This window comes from Lynx rufus, unplaced genomic scaffold, assembly GCF_022079265.1.
Source record: "Lynx rufus isolate CCGP_SWC_20201006 ecotype Redwood Valley unplaced genomic scaffold, mLynRuf1.p SCAF_8, whole genome shotgun sequence".
Classification (NCBI taxonomy): domain Eukaryota; kingdom Metazoa; phylum Chordata; class Mammalia; order Carnivora; family Felidae; genus Lynx; species Lynx rufus.
In genome coordinates, this window is record NW_025814896.1 from 95,143,734 (window position 1) to 95,157,484 (window position 13,751).

Genomic DNA, 13,751 nt, shown 5'->3' on the forward strand with positions numbered 1-13,751 from the left:
TGGGATCAGTTTCTTTATTTCTCTTTCCGTTGCTTCATTATTGGTGTATAAGAATGCAACTGATTTCTGTACATTGATTTTGTATCCTGCAACTTTGCTGAATTCATGTATCAGTTCTAGCAGACTTTTGGTGGAGTCTATCGGATTTTCCATGTATAATATCATGTCATCTGCAAAAAGTGAAAGCTTAACTTCATCTTTGCGAATTTGATACTTTGATTTCCTTTTGTTGTCTGATTTCTGATGCTAGAACTTCCAACACTATGTTAAACAACAGCGGTGAGAGTGGACATCCCTGTCGTGTTCCTGATCTCAGGGAAAAAGTTCTCAGTTTTTCCCCATTGAGGATGATATTAGCTGTGGGCTTTTCATAAATGGCTTTTATGATGTTTAAGTATGTTCCTTCTATCCCGACGTTCTCAAGGGTTTTTATTAAGAAAAGTTGCTGAATTTTGTCAAAGGCCTTTTCTGCATTGATTGACAGGATCATATGGTTATTATCTTTTCTTTCATTAATGTGATGTAGCACATTGATTGATTTGCGAATGTTGAACCAGCTCTGCATCCCAGGAATGAATCCCACTTGATCATGGTGAATAATTCTTTTTATATGCTGTTGAATTCGATTTGCTAGTATCTTATTGAGAATTTTTGCATCCATATTCATCAGGGATATTGGCCTGTAATTCTCTTTTTTTACTGAGTCCCTGTCTGGTTTAGGAATCAAAGTAATACTTGGTTCATAGAATGAGTCTGGAAGTTTTCCTTCCCTTTCTATTTTTTGGAATAGCTTGAGAAGGATAGGTATTATCTCTGCTTTAAACATCTGGTAGAACTCCCCTGGGAAGCCATCTGGTCCTGGACTCTTATTTGTTGGGAGATTTTTGATGACTGATTCAATTTCTTCGCCGGTTATGGGTCTGTTCAAGCTTTCTATTTCCTCCTGATTGAGTTTTGGAAGTGTGTGGGTATTTAGGAATTTGTCCATTTCTTCCAGGTTGTCCAGTTTGTTGGCATATAGGTTTTCATAGTATTCCCTGATAATTGCTTGTATCTCTGAGGGATTGGTTGTAATAATTCCATTTTATTCATGATTTTATCTATTTGGGTCATCTCCCCTTTCTTTTTGAGAAGCCTGGCTAGAGGTTTGTCAATTTTGTTTATTTTTTCAAAAAACCAACTCTTGGTTTCATTGATCTGCTCTACAGTTTTTTTTAGGTTCTATATTGTTTATTTCTGCTCTAATCTTTATTATTTCTCTTCTTCTGCTGGGTTTAGGCTGTCTTTGCTGTTCTGCTTCTATTTCCTTTAGGTGTGCTGTTAGATTTTGTATTTGGGATTTTTCTGGTTTCTTGACATAGGCCTGGATTGCAATGTATTTTCCTCTCAGGACTGCCGTCGCTGCATACCAAAGCGTTTGGATTGTGGTATTTTCATTTTCGTTTGTTTCCATATATTTTTTTAATTTCTTCTCTAATTGCCTGGTTGACCCATTCATTCTTTAGTAGGGTGTTCTTTAACCTCCATGCTTTTGGAGGTTTTTCAGACTTTTTCCTGTGGTTGATTTCAAGCTTCATAGCATTGTGTTCTGAAAGTATGCATGGTATGATCTCAATTCTTGTATACTTATGAAGGGCTGTTTTGTGACCCAGTATGTGATCTATCTTGGAGAAGGTCCCATGTGCACTCGAGAAGAAAGTATATTCTGTTGCTTTGGGATGCAGAGTTCTAAATATATATGTAAAGTCCATCTGATCCAATGTATCATTCAGGGCCCTTGTTTCTTTATTGACTGTGTGTCTAGATGATCTATCCATTTCTGTAAGTGGAGTGTTAAAATCCCCTGCAATTACCACATTCTTATCAATAAGGTTGCTTACATTTGTGAGTAATTGTTTTATATATTTGGGGGCTCCCGTATTTGGTGCATAGACATTTAAAATTGTTAGCTCTTCCTGATGGATAGACCCTGTGATTATTATATAATGTCCTTCTTCATCTCTTGTTACAGCCTTTAATTTAAAGTCTAGTTCATCTGATATAAATATGGCTACTCCAGCTTTCTTTTGACTTCCAGTAGCATGATAAATAGTTCTCCATCCCTTCACTCTCAATCTGAAGGTGTCCTCAGGTCTAAAATGGGTCTCTTATAGACAGCAAATAGATGGGTCTTGTTTTTTTATCCATTCTGATACCCTATGTCTTTTGGTTGGCGCATTTAATCCATTTACATTCAGTGTTATTATAGAAAGATATGGGTTTAGAGTCATTGTGATGTCTGTAGGTTTCATGCTTGTAGCGATGTCTCTGGTACTTTGTCTCACAGGATCCCCCTTAGGATCTCTTGTAGGGCTGGTTTAGTGGTGACAAATTCCTTCAGTTTTTGTTTGTTTGGGAAGACCTTTATCTCTCCTTCTATTCTAAATGACAGATTTGCCGGATAAAGGATTCTCAGCTGCATATTTTTTCTGTTCATCACATTGAAGATCTCCTGCCATTCCTTTCTGGCCTGCCAAGTTTCAGTAGAGAGATTGGTCACGAGTCTTATAGGTCTCCCTTATATGTTAGAGCACATTTATCTCTAGCCGCTTTCAGAATTTTCTCTTTATCCTTGTATTTTGCCAGTTTCACTATGATATGTCGTGCAGAAGATCGATTCAAGTTACGTCTGAAGGGAGTTCTCTGTGCCTCTTGGATTTCAATGCCTTTTTCCTTCCCCAGTTCAGGGAAGTTCTCAGCTATTATTTCTTCAAGTACACCTTCAGCACCTTTCCCTCTCTCTTCCTCCTCTGGGATACCAATTATGCGTATATTATTTCTTTTTAGTGTATCACTTAGTTCTCTAATTTTCCCCTCATACTCCTGGATTTTTTTATCTCTCTTTTTCTCAGCTTCTTCTTTTTCCATAATTTTATCTCCTAGTTCACCTATTCTCTCCTCTGCCTCTTCAATCCGAGCTGTGGTTGTCTCCATTTTATTTTGCAGCTCATTGATAGTGTTTTTTAGCTCCACCTGGCTGTTCCTTAGTCCCTTGATCTCTGTAGCAATAGATTCTCTGCTGTCCTTTATACTGTTTTCAAGCCCAGCGATTAATTATGACTATTATTCTAAATTCACTTTCTGTTATATTATTTAAATCGTTTTTGATCAGTTCATTAGCTGTTTTTATTTCCTGGAGGTTTTTTTGAGGGGAATTTTTCCGTTTCGTCATTTTGGATACTCCCTGGAGTGGTGCAGAACTGCAGGGCTCTTCCCCTGTGCTGTCTTGAATAACTTGGGTCGGTGGGCGGGGCCGCAGTCAGACCTGATGTCTGCCCCCAGCCCACACTGGGGCCACAGTCTGACTGGTGTGTGCCTTCTCTTCCCCTCTCCTAGGGGCAGGATTCACTGTGGGGTGGCGTGGCCTGCCTGGGCTACTTGCACACTGCCAGGCTTGTGGTGCTGGGAATCTGGCGTTTTAGCTGGGGTGGATCCGCAAGGTGCACAGGGGCGGGAGGGGCAGTCTCAGCTCACTTATCCTTTGGTGATCCACTTCGGGAGGGGCCCTGCGGCATCAGGAGGGAGTCAGACCCACCGCTGGAAGGATGGATCCGCAGAAGCACAGCATTGGGTGTTTGCGCGGTGCAAGCAAGTTCCCTGGCAGGACCCGGTTCGCTTTGGGATTTTGGCTGGGGGATGGGCGAGGGAGATGGCGCTGGCGAGCGCCTTTGTTCCCCGCCAAGCTGAGCTCTGTCGTCTGGGGCTCAACAACTCTCCCTCCTGTTGTCCTCCAGCCCTCCCGTTCTCTGAGCAGGTGTATAACCTTCCAGGTGTCAAATCCCGCTTGCTGTCGGAACACACTCCATCTGGCCCCTCCGCTTTTGCAAGCCAGACTCGGGGGCTGTGCTTGGCCGGCGGGCCGCCCCTCTGCCCCGGCTCCCTCCCGCCAGTCCATGTAGTGCGCACCGCCTTGCCGCCCTTCCTACCCTCTTCCGTGGGCCTCTTGTCTGCGCTTGGGTCCGGAAACTCCGTTCTGCTAGTCTTCTGGCGGTTTTCTGGGTTATTTAAGCAGGTATAGGTGGAATCTAAGTGATCAGCAGGATGCCTGGTGAGCTCAGTGTCCTCCTACGCTGCCATCCTCCTAGACTAGCATTATGTTTTCAAGATTCATACATGTTATAACCTATACCATTCATTCATTTTTATGACCTACTAATATTCCATTGTGTAGATATACCACATTTTGCTTATTCATCATTTGATGGACTTTTGAGTTCTGTCTACTTTTTGACTATTATGAATACTGCTGTAAATATTTGTGTACAAGTTTTTGTATGGAATTTTTTAAATTTCTTTTGGGCATATACCTAAGAGTGGAATTTATGGGACATATAGTAATTACATATTTAACTCTTTGAAGAACTGCTAAACTGTTTTTGTAAGTGGCTTTGCCATTTCACATTCCTACCAGCAATTAATGAAGACTCCGATTTCTCTACATCTTCACTTGGTGTATATGTGGTGCATAACATTAAGTCGTTTTCACAGCTTGAACCAATATTGCATGACTGAGGCAAATCCCACTTGGTCATGGTATATAATTATTTTTATATGTTGGTGGACTCAGTTTGCTAGGATTTTGTTGAGGATTTTTGCATTCATATTAATAAGATATATTAATCTGTAGTTTTATTTTCTCGTGATGTCTTCATCTGATTTGGGTACCGGGGTAAAACTTGCCTTATAGATTGAATTGGGTTATTTGATTTTCTTCACAGACTCTTCTCCACCAAGAATATAAGTACTTATGGGCAGAATCAAACTCAAAGACTTACAAACCCATAATTCAATAAAGGTATGATGAACTGAATTGATTTGGCTGCACAGTGAGCCCCTTCTGTTATAGGTTTCTACCAAATGCTGAGGAAATGGCTTATTTCCCCCCTCTCTCAATTTTCCTTAATTATACTTGGCTTCTCATTCCAAAGCTTTGAATATGTCTATTTTCATAAGTTTTGCTGGAAATAGAGCAGGTTGATCATTTATTTTTCCTTGTTTCAAATTCTAGGCTTCCTGGAAATTTAGCAAGATTTATAAAAAACCTTAAAGTTTGCCATGTATTTTGACCTTTTCTGTGACTTTCTCTTAATGTATTAATACCATAGGTATTTTTTTAAAAATTAAGAAAGTATTGCAATAAGCAAATGTTAATCAATATAAATATTAAATCATTTAATCAAATTTTCATATAATAAATGGAAATCATGTAATATTATAAAGGATATTATATAAAAACATTGTAGTTATTCATTCAAAAATATTTATTGAACACCTATTCTTCTTAGACAAATGCAAGATGAATGTTAGGTTGAGGCTATTGGTCCATCTCTTAAAAGTGATGATTTCATTGTTTTTTTCATCAGTGTTCTTTCTGAAGCCATCATTCAAATGCAATCTGGTCAATAAGATAGAAACAGTAGATTTTAGGTGGAGCAAAAAAGGAAAAATAAAGTGTTTTAAGAGTTCCTCTCTAATAAGAATTAACTTTTTCTTACATCAAGATGGCTACTACCTCACTTTTTCAAAGTTTACCAGGTCCCAGTTCAATTTGAATTAAGAAACATTGATTAATCCCATTGATTTCCATACATTGGGCTCTGATCACTCATATAAAAAGATGAGTGTATCGTTTATATGGGCATTAAGGTGCTCTCCATAGATGGGAAGATGTGTACCCTATAGAAAACTATGAAAGTCTAAGGAATCCTCAAGAACAGGATCATGGTCTAAAGGCCAAATCGTTCTGCTTCCTGTTTTTGTAAATAGAAATTTATTGGAACAAAGGCACACTTATTCATTTTATTTTCTATAGCTATTTTTCTGCTACAATAACAGGTTGGAGTGGTCCTGACAGAACTGTATGGCCTGCAAAGCCCAAAACATTTACTAGCTGGCTCTTTACAGTACAAGTTTGCCAGTCCCTTCTCAAAGAACTCTCTCTACTCCTTTGTATCCATCTGAATGAATGAAGAAGATAACTGGCCTGTCCATTTGGACTTTAATCTTGGTCTAAACAGAGCCACTAAACAAGTACACCTGATACAACATGAGAACAATCCTAATGTAAACTAATTTAATGAAGCACAGAGTTAATAACCACTGAAAAATTAGGAAAGATTTTTCTGAAGAAGAATGACCTGTGAGGCCAGTACTGAAGATAAGGAAAGAACACTATTTAATAATGATAAGGAATCCTTCTCCAATAGAGAAAACGTACTGGCATGGGGTTTATCCAACACACTACTGCCAACTTGTAATATACAATGTATGCTCCATTCTTTCCAGAAATTCCTAGGAAAAATTCAGAGAATGATGTTATGCTTATTGTCTTAAGAGAAATGTCAAAGTGTTTGTCTGAAACATGAAAAAAAATCTCATTTATTGGTGATTTCTTTCACTTTCCTACTAATTACAGGCAGTTTCAGTTGTAGTTGAGAAGATGAAAGTACTAGCATGGAGTTTAACGAATTTACTACTCATTTCTTCTCTGGGTCAAGAGAAAATTAATGTGGACCTTATTCACGGTCCATTGTGCAGAGGAGTTCTGTTCCATATAGTCCTTCAGAGATCCAGGATTCTTTCACCTGTGGCTCTTGGCAACCTACTCAGTCATCTGGCAGAAGGGAAAAAAATATAAATATACACCTAAAGATAGTGCACATTATGTCTGCTCACATGCTGTTGGCCACAACTTAAGCCACACCAGACTACCATGGAGCTAGAAAGTGAAGTCTAGAACTCTGCCTTATCATCACATCTCTTTCCTTCTCTTTTCAGTCCCGTTCTGAAAGTCTCAGGACTCATATTATGGCCACATTTTTCCTTTTTACATTTTTTCTTATTATCCTTATCTACTTCCCCTCCTCTTATTTACTGTAAACTTAATGTATCTTCTAAAATACAACTGAAACTGCCTGTAATTAGTAGGAAAGTGAAATAAATCACCAATAAATGAGATTTTTTTTCATGTTTCAGACAGACACTTTGACATTTCTCTTAAGATAATAAGCACAACATCATCCTCTGAATTTTGTCCTGGAATTTCTGGGAAGAATGAACACAAGAGCACTAAAATTGCTCTGCCTACAAAAGTAACATGGATTTGAGAGTTGTTCACTCTATCTCATGAGACACAGGAAAAGAGAACCTTGGGAAAAAAACAAGAAGCAGAGAGACATGAAGGGAAGGAAAAGAAGAGAGACCAGATTGGCTAGGTAGGTGGGGGGGGGGGGGGGACATGAAGAGCCTCAGCTAGTAGAAATTCCATTTGTCAGGGAATTTCAAGGAATTGTTATTTGACATTGATCTTGATGTGCATTTCTTCCCTATACTGGCATTACTTTCCACTATCCTCATCTTTTTCTGTAAATACTTACCACAAAAACATTTTTGAGTTGGGTATTTTCAGGAAATCAAATAAGAAAAAGTTGCCTAGTATGGCATAAAACAAGTCAAACTCAGGAATGAAGGCCAATGTCAAGAGATGAAAACAGCAGAGAGGCAGGCAGGTTTAGCAAGGCCTGACACAAGAAAATGAAATGTTCCCCTAACCTCCTCAGGAATCTTTGGAGAACATACAGAAGACTTCCCTTAGTTACATACTTTTAAGTCTCAAGTTATTTTACCTTAGTCTTGAAGAAAAGGGCAGTCTCAGAAACTGGAGGACTTGGGACAGATGGGTTCCCACTATGATGTGTGTTAGCTTTCCAAGTGACTCATCCTATGTGCCAAATGGTCTCCAGGCCCATGAAAGGCACATGTGGAGACGTGAAGTTTATCACATCTCTAACCTAGTCCTAGGCATAGAGTACCATACAGCTTCTTCTGAGTACTTGATGATGTTGCTATAAAAAATTGTAGTTTGCCATGATGTAAACCTCAAGGTTGAATGGAATCAGTACCTGGCAGGCAGAAAGTAAGGCTCTGTTTCTTCAACTCTGATGATCCTTGCACCCAAAGTAGGAGGAAGTCTTATAGAGGCTGAGATCCCCTGGCAAGACCTGTAGACAAAACTACATATGAGATGGCTGCAGGCTTTGCAGAGAAGATCCGTGAGCACTAGTCAGAATCTAGTGCAGAAAGGGAAATCAGACTTGTGGTTGCATTTTTCAGATAAATAAAGTACCATTTATTTTTAAATATATTTTTTAATGTTATTTTTTTTTAAAGAAGAGAGCATGAGCAGGGGAGGGGCAGAAAGAGAGGGAGATACAGAATTTGAAGAAGGCTCCAGGCTCTGAGCTGTCAGCACAGAGCCCAACGCAGGACTCAAACCCATGAACTGTGAGATCATGACCTGAGCCGAAGTCAGATGCTTAACTGACTGAGCCATCCAGGGGCCCCAAAGAAATCACCATTTGGAAAAAAAATGAAAACATGGAAGTGCTTGCTCACAATCAAAATATCAAATTTTATTCTTTGGCAGTAAGAAAGACACAGTGAAGTATCAAAAGTCTAGGCAAGTAATAATAGTTTAAAAGTCACAGGTCTATTAAAATACACTAAAGACTAAATACCATGTTGAATTTGAATCTAACTTTTCTTCACTGATTCCAAAAGCACTCTAGACTCTTATGGTGTCTCAAGGTCATCATTATAAATAATACCATAACATTTTTGGCTATTATTATTAAGTAATCATACCTGCCTTTACTCAGTACTTATTATTTGCCAGAAACCATGCTAAAGCCTTCAGATATTTGTCTTATTTAATTACCACCCCAAATTTTTGAGCTAGTTATTACTACCTCCATTTTTCAAAGGAAAAAACTGAGACTTAAAAGGTCAGCCTTCTAGGAAACCAACTTCCTAGGAAAAACTAGGATTTGTATTAATATGTGTTGACTCCAAAACCACTGCCCTTACCTAGTTCACCACCTTTCATGTAAGACATTGGCCCCAGTTACAAGAATCTTAGAGTTCACCCATTGAGATAAAAATGAATATGAGACTCACTCAGAAATAAGTTATGGAGAATTATTGGTGCCACAGGAGTTGAGAAAAAACAGAAATGTGTTTACTAAAGAAGTTAGAAATGTTTTGTGAAGAAGGAAGGACATAAGCTAGTCTGTGAGAGTTGACTAGGGTTTCTGTTTGTAGAGTCTCTGATGAGTGTCATTGACAGGAAATCCTTTACACAATGCTTCCTAATGATGTATTATTTAAATAATTCTTATGAAAGCACTGTGAAGTAAGAAGAGCAAATTTCATGATCTTAGCACCACAGATAACAAGCCAGGGACAAAAGGGGCACCTGGGTGGCTCAGTCAGTTAAGTGTCCAACTCTTGGTTTCCATTCAGGGCATGATCTCATGGTTTTGTGAGTCTGAGCCCCGCTTTGGCCTGTGTGCTGGCACTGCAAAGCCTGCTTGGGATTCTCTGTCTCCCTGTCTCTATGCCCCTCCCCCCACTCAGGCTGTCTCTGTCTCTCTCAAAATTAAATAAATAAATAAATAAAGCAAGCCAGGGTCCAGGGAGGGACAGTGACTGCTGGGTACCCTTATGTGATAATGTGGTCAGAGGGCAGAGACAAGATGTAGGTTTTTGCAGTCAACCATGTCTATTATTTCTCACTACTCTGCTGACACACACACCATTACATGCAAGCATACATATACATACACACATAATCTCAAACCAGTAGCTGCACAGAAAGTCCCACATTTCCGTCCTAGACTCTGACTAGCCACGGGGCTTTGACAGACATAGATAACATCCCAGCAGATATATTATCCCCAACTGCACCACTACTGAGTATTTGAAGTCCATATTTTTAGTCTTTTCATTTATAAAAATTACAGTGAGAACATCATTTGAAGATAAAAGGGCAAATGTGATCACAGAACCTAATTAAGGACAATTAATAAATCAAAACTTTAATAAAGCTGTTTTATAGGCAGAAGCTATTCTGGAAATGATCCTCAAGCCTGCGACTACTCTCCTAAAGGAGAAGTCTTTAAAGGAACAAAGGAAATTGTGAACGAGGACATAGAAGATTCTGTTTGAGAAGTTTCCAAGCACTAAATGAATGGTTTCTTAGGCATGGACTATGGTATGCTGCCTGTTAATCTTACTGTCTTGCCATTTCATTGAGACCCTGAAGTGGCTTTGCATTACCTTTCTGTGTTTAATGGTGGTGTTTGATCTTCATATATACGTATATATCTGTTATTAGGAAAAGAGTCATTTGGTAGAAGTTTTTCCTGAATATCTCATATCAGTTTAGGAGAGTGGATTATATTTTGCCTTTTCAGTTTTTCCAAAACATAAACGTTAGAAAGTACACTCAGCCTAGATTTTAAATTTGCTGGTTGATCTGACTAGTAAAGAGAGAAGGTAGGTGTGGGGACTCGATATATTTACAGAGATAGGGCATATTTTTGTCCATATCTATGAAGAATAGTGTTTTTTAAAACACTTTCATTTCCACTGAGTCATTCAGTTCTCATGGTCCACTTGAGAGGTTCAGAAGGCAGACACATTTACTACCATTTGACTGATGGAAAGACTGTATCTAAAATAGGCTCAGAATTTGCTCAAGATAAAATTGAGAGCAAATGGTGAAGGTGGACTTGAACTTTGTTTCTGTCTCCTGGTCAGGTATTCATTCTACCTCACCGGTCTCTACCTGCCCATTTTCCTATAGCTTTCTTTCACTAGTAAGCCATTACTTTTGTGTTTAGGGAGAGAAGTTTTTGATTTGCCATGGCTCCTTATTTCCCTACAAATACATTCTCTTTGCTTTAACATCTTTCTTCATGGACTTTGGGGTATTTTACCATGGCAGGAAAAAGATAAGTAGTATAAAAGATAGACAAGATTTAGTTGTGTTCCTTCCCCCAAATTTCATATCCCTGATGTGCTGAAGGTGTTCCATATTTCCCCCTACTCCTGCAAGTCCTGACCACAGGACCGCATCCAACATCAGCTACACTGATGGATATAGTATAGTAAGTTACTCCCCTTTGCAATATTATTTGTGTGTTCTAAAGCCAACTCCTCTATTTAGGAAGAAAAGACTTTATCCAAAATCAAGGAATATCAGCCATCAGCTATACTGTTTTGTCCTATATGTTAATGGTGATGAATTTTCATTGATTTTTTCCCCTAAAATTGTATCATAGTTGAGGAAATTCATGTTTCAAGAGTCTAAGGAAGTTGTCCAAGATTACAAAGCTAGCAATTATAAAGGTGAGCTTAGAAGAATGAAGTAAATAAAGACGTATACCTAGGCACAGTAAATACTGCTGGTTCTTTGCCAACATTCATTTCCACGTTCCTCCTTAAAAGTGAAATATATATATTGCTGAAAAGCAAATTGTGGATCTGTGTGTATATATATATATATATATATATATATATATATATATATATACACATTTAACCTCTTCTATGTCACCATGAGTTTCAAGGGAGGGTGGCTATATTCTGACTCGGGTTTAATTTAGCCTAATAGTGGTCTCAACAAAAGCCAAGAATTGTTACTCGAGTCAATAAAAAGGAGGAGCGATTTGGGGCGCCTGGGTGGCTTAGTCAGTTAAGCATCCGACTTCAGCTCAGGTCATGATCTTAGGGTCCGTGGGTTCGAGCCCCACGTCGAGCTCTATGCTGACACCTCAGAGCCTGGAGCCTGGTTCGGATTCAGTGTCTCCTTCTCTCTCTGCTCCTCCCCTGCTCACACACTCTCTCTGTCTCTGTCTTTCTCTCAAAAATAAATAAAAACGTTTTAAAAAATTTAAAAACAATTTAAGAAGGAGGAGTGACATCAGCATATGGTGGAATAAAGTGTTTCTCACTTTTGTTCTCCCCTCGACAATGGTTTGAGATCTATCCATGGATAAAAGTGCCTTTGAAGGAAATATGGGATCCAGCATTATACATCAAGTCCCTGAAGATGAGTCTCAAACCTGTGCATTGGGTAACAGACATACAGACCTCAGTCCTGGCAATGGCACCTGCAGTGGCCTATGAATGGGCCCTAGCCCCTGTCAGTCAAAGTCAGGGACTCCCTGGAAAACAGTGTTTTAGACAATCACCCATGGACAAAATAGCCTTTATGGAAGTTCAGGTTTTCAAAGGAGAAGTTTCAGTATACTACTGGAGCAAAACAATACAAGTTTGGACACACGGGAAAGGGTAAGAGAAGCAGATTTACTACCCATATCAGCCCTCTTCCAAGATAGCACAGTTTATGAAAAAGAAAGATCTTGGCTGTGATTTCTCTCATGGAGGAAATTAAGAAACACAACTGATTTCTGTATATTGATTTTATATCCCGCATGTTTACTGAATTTGTTGATTAGTTCCAGCAGTTGTTTTGTTGATTATTTAGGATTCTCTCTCTATAAAATCATATCATCTGCAAATCACAACAGTTTTGCTTCTTCATTTTCAAATTGGATATATTTTTATTTCTTTGCCTTATTTAGTTGCTCTGGCTAGGACTTCCAGTGCAATGTTAAATAAGAGTGGTGAGAGTGGGCACCCTTGTCTTATTCCTGATCTTAAAAGAAAAGCTTTCAGTTTTTCACCATTGAGTGTGATATTAGCTGTGGGTTTGCCACATATGGCCTTTATGATGTTGAGGTTTATTCCTTCTATACCCAATTTGTTGACATTTTTAATCATGAAAGGATGCTGTATTTTGTCAAATGCTTTTTCTTTGTTTCTTTTTACTGTTTTTGGATTAAAGTCTATTTTATCTAACATGTCCATATTGTACAAAACCATCTATAGATTCAATGAAATCCCTATGAAAATTCCAATGACATTTTTCATAGAAAAAACAATCTTAAAATCTATATGGTGTCACAGAAGTCCCAACTAGCCAAAGAAATCCTGAGAAAGATAAACAAAGCTGGAGACATCACACTTCCTCATTTCAAACTACACTACAAAACTATAGTGATCAGGAGAGTATGGTAATAGCATAAAAATGCACATACCTGTTAGAATCAGGAAGATAAGAGAAAACAAGTGTTAGTAAATATGTACAGAAAAGGGAACTTTTGTGCACTATTGATGGGAATGTAAATTGGTGCAGCCACTGTGGAAAACAATATCGAAGTTCCCCCAAAATTTTAAAATAAAACTACAATATAATTCAGCAGTTCCACTCCTGGGTATTTATCTGAGGGAAATGAAAACACTAAGTTGAAATGATATATACACCCCATTTTCAATGCAGCATTATTTGCAATAGGGGAGACAATGGAAATAGCCTAGATGCCTGTGGATGAATGAATGGATAAAGAAAATTTACTGTACACACACACACATACACACATGAATATTATTCAACCATAGAAAAGGAAATCTTACCATTTGCAAAAACATGAATGGACCTTGATGTCATCATGCTATGTGAAATAAATCAGCCAAATAAAGACAACCCATATGATCTCACATGTGAAATCTCAAGAAAAGAAAAGAAAAGAAAAGAAAAGAAAAGAAAAAAGAAAAGAAAAAGCTCACAGATACAGAGAACAGATTAGTGGTTGCCAGAGGTTGGAAGCAGGGTCAAGGGGGTAAAGTGGGTAAGAGGATCAAAAGGTACAAATGTCTAGTTATAAACTAAGTCATGGGTATGTAATGTACAGCATGGCAAGTATAGTTAACAATACTGTATTCCACATTTAAAGTTGCTAAGAGAGTAAATCTTTTTTTTTTAAGTGTTTATTTTTGAGAGAGAGGGAAAGCATACATAAACGGAG